Genomic DNA, 4,103 nt, shown 5'->3' on the forward strand with positions numbered 1-4,103 from the left:
TACTAAACCATTACAGAATTTTCTGCTTACTAACCCATGCAAGGTTACTAACACATCTATTATCCTCAAAAGGACAGTCACACTAATTGCACCTTCAACTGTATTTTATTAATATAATTTTTTTTTTATTTTTGAGAATTTTATGGCTGTTTTATGATTTGTAAATTACCGGCTGGTGATTAATGTTTATCAATTAAATTGTACTAATTTTTAAAATTAAAATATCGAACCATTACTTGAATCAGCGCTGTCCCTAATTTCTTTTGGTTGTCAATCCAAAACAGCCTGAAGTTTTTTAGGCTCCATATAAAACACCTTAGGAGAAAATATATATCCTAAAAAGGATACTTGATCCACCTCTAATTCGCATTTCTCCAGTTTGGCAAAATTATTGTTTTCACTTAACTTTTGAAGAACTTGCCGAACCTCAGACCTGTGTGACTCAAGGTCTTCAGAAAAAATCTAAATATCATCTAAATAAACAACAACAAACCTTCCTAAAAATTATCGCAGGACATCATTGATCAAGTCCTGAAAGATGGCTGGGGCATTAGAAATCCTGAATGGCAGGACCAAGTACCCATAATGGCAAGACTGTGTACTTAAAGCCGTCTTCCATTCATCCCCAGACTGGATCCGAATGAGGTTATATGCACCTCTAAGGTCAATTTTAGAAAAAATTGTAGCGGAACGGAGCTGATCAAAAAGAACAGAAATTAAGGGTAATGGATAGGTGTTCTTAATAGTGATCTTATTAAGGGCTCTAAAATCAATACAAGGCCTAAGGGAATTATCTTTTTAGCAGCAACCCCCCCCCCCCCCCACACACACACACACACACTTAAAAGTGACTTAGACGGCTGGATAAAGCCCTTCTTAAGACTCTTTTGACCATAGTCGTCCATGGCCTTGGTCTCCAGAACAGAAAGCGCATAGAGTCTGCCCTTAGGCAGTTGGGTGCCAGAAACCAATTTAATGGCACAGTAACAGTAATAAGGATGGTTAGGAGGGAGACTGCCTGCTTTACTGTTAGAAAAAACATTGGCATATTCTGCGTAACAAGAGGGAATTTCTGGAACAGAGGCAAGTTGTACAGAAGGATTGATGCAACACCGATTTAGAGTTGGAAATCCAACGAGAAATCTCACCCGATCTCCAATCAATAAGTGGATTATGGTCATCTAGCTAGGGATGGCCTAGAACCAAAGGAATGGTGGGACAAGTGGTCAAATAGAAGGAAATGAACTCAGTATTAAAAAGACCCACTTTCAACTGTATTTGAGAAGCCCAATGAGAAATTAATCCATTAGACAGAGAACTTCCATCTAGACCTCACATAATAATGCTCCTTTCAAGTTTACACTGGGGTATGCCAAGCTTACTTGCAAGTGAGATGTCCAAAAAATTCCAAGCTGCCCCACAATCAATAAATGCCTGACAAGAAAAATGACTCTCATGAAATGAAATACTAGCAGGAACTGAGAGTAAAAAGCTGTAGGCCCAAGTGAACCTCTCACCGTTCACTTGGCGAAGGCTTTTCTAGGTTTATTGGGACAGTTACGGAGAACATGACCCTTACCACTACAATGAAGACAAAAGCCAGAGCTAATCCTGCGAGCCCACTCTTCAGAGGAGATCCTGAATGCGCCCAGTTGCATGGGCTCCTTCTCCTCTTCAGGAGTAGCAAGAACACATGGCGTAGGCTGAGAATAGGAGCCTCTTTCTGATCTCAAGGTGCTTATCAAGCACATCTGCCCCACCTGCAGTGAACATGGTTTTGCCCATTTGGAGAACAAATTTGTACTGCGATCAGATCTGAATAAGCGCCTCTATGCATTGTTAATGTGGTAAATGACTATACTAGCTGCAAACTTCTGTATTTTAGAGGAATATATACATAGGTGTATAGGGGCCATTTCCAGCAACCATCACACCAATGTTCTAATGTGACCTGGAAAATGTGCACTGTTGGGGGTACTTGAGGACTAGGGTTGGGAACCACTGCCTTACGCCATCAGTTAATCATGGTGGAGATAATGTGATGGTCCGGGGCTGCTTTGTAGTGTGTGTGTGTGTGTGTGTGTGTGTGTGTGTGTGTGTGTGTGTGTGTGTGTATATATATATATATATATATATATATATATATATACACCCATGGGAACACCCAGCATTTCATGGGCATTCCCACGAAAATGCTGGGCGTACCCATGCTAATGCGGTCAGGTGCAGAGGGTTGGCAGCTGATGTCATTGGATGTCAGTTTCCCGCTAGCTTCCCGTACAGGGATACTGCAGATCTAAGACACCAGAGAGAAAATCATTCGATGGTCGGCAACAATGGAATGATTTTGCCCCCGCACGCAGAGCAGCATTCTTATTTATCCAGCTATAAATATATCCCAGAGTTAGGTCCACTAATTCGCATTATGTTTGGTCTCGTATGAACCAATATTTTACTAGCAGGAAACCAGTATTTTACCAGCATTAACAACCCAGTGTATGATTACTTATTGTGGATGACTAATCATACACTTCGTGTTCGCAAGTTATGAGTATAAGTAGATATGTATGTACAAAGAGATGTAGTGATATAGATGAATTGAGACCTTTAGGCTGCATATTTAACAAAGTCCTCATTCACATGTAAGCCAGCCTATGGACCATTGATGACTTGTATGTCTCTTAAGGTGCCCATACACGTACCAATTACCCGGTACTTTTTGTGCTAAAATAGCATTGCATCGCATGCACAATGCATGCACAACGATGCTATTTTAGCACAAAAAGTACCGGGTAATTGGTATGTGTATGGGCACCTTTAGACCAATGAGAGGAGACTTCATCTGTGCATTGTGTGCCAATGTATGCAGTGCATAAATATCTGGCACCCAGAGGTGTCTGGTAACACACTTACACTTACATGTTACACTTACATGTTGCCTGAAGTGTGATAATCCTGGATCCAGGTGGCACTTGCCTATGTATGTATTTGTTTATTGTAATTCTCATCTACATTAGATCCATCTTCTGTAATTCTCAAGGCTGTTAGGATATATCTATGCTGTAGCTCTATCTAGATTGTTATAAGTATATCTGTGTTATAACTCTATTGAGATTGCTATAACTAAGTATTTGTTTGTTGTAAATATCCATACCTTACTGTAATTATCTATATTTGCTATTATATATTTTCTTTGCTAGTTAAATCTGTTTTGTGTGTTAGACTACAATACAATAGTATATACAGTTGTATCTTATAATGTTTATTAAGTTATAGAACATAACAGTAGCCCACCAGCCACGGCTACCTACAGGTGTGTGAAAGCCCATCTCCTGGCCAGAGAGCCAACATAGCCTCCTCGCAGAGCCTTCAAGTTAACTTTTCTATCGGGCACCTCACAGATATGAGTGTAAGCTCTTTTGCCCATTGTAAATCTGCTGCTCATAAATATCTTTCTCTCTCTCCGTGGGCCAGATGTATTAAGCCTGGTAAAGTAATAAAGCAGAAGGTGATAACGCACCAGCCAATCAGCTGTGTTTGAAAAATGACAGGAGTTTATTGGCTGGTGTGTTATTACCTTCCACATTACCACCACTTTATCACTTTACCAGACTTAGGGGAGTATTCAATGTGGGATCACGGCTGTCGAACCCTGCCGACAGCTGTGATCCAGGCCCATTTGCGGTCAGATCAACCGCAGAATGACAGGCAGGATTCAATGTCCCACCTGCCGATGGGTGCAAAGGGTGCGTGGGTGCGAAAACGGCCTTGGATTGTCGAGATAATGACAATCTACGGCCGTTATTGGCAGAACGGGCCCGACAGCTTCCGAAGTCGGGCCCATTCTGCCGTGATCCCGCATCAATGCTGTCGTTAATGACAGCATTGAATAGGGAGCTTCCGCTATTTCCCATGTCGGAAATAGCGGCAGCAGATTGAATACCCCCATTTATACATCTGCCCCATGTCTCTCTTTCTCTCTCTCTCACCTCCCCCTCTCCCCCCCCTTCCTTTATTGTGCAGGGGGGCGCCAGAAAGCCTTAACACCCACCCTGCCTGCATGGGTATGGGTCATAGGGTCAACTGCATGGCTAAGGTCGACA

This window comes from Crinia signifera, chromosome 8 (assembly GCF_055691185.1).
Source record: "Crinia signifera chromosome 8, ASM5569118v1, whole genome shotgun sequence".
NCBI lineage: Eukaryota > Metazoa > Chordata > Amphibia > Anura > Myobatrachidae > Crinia > Crinia signifera.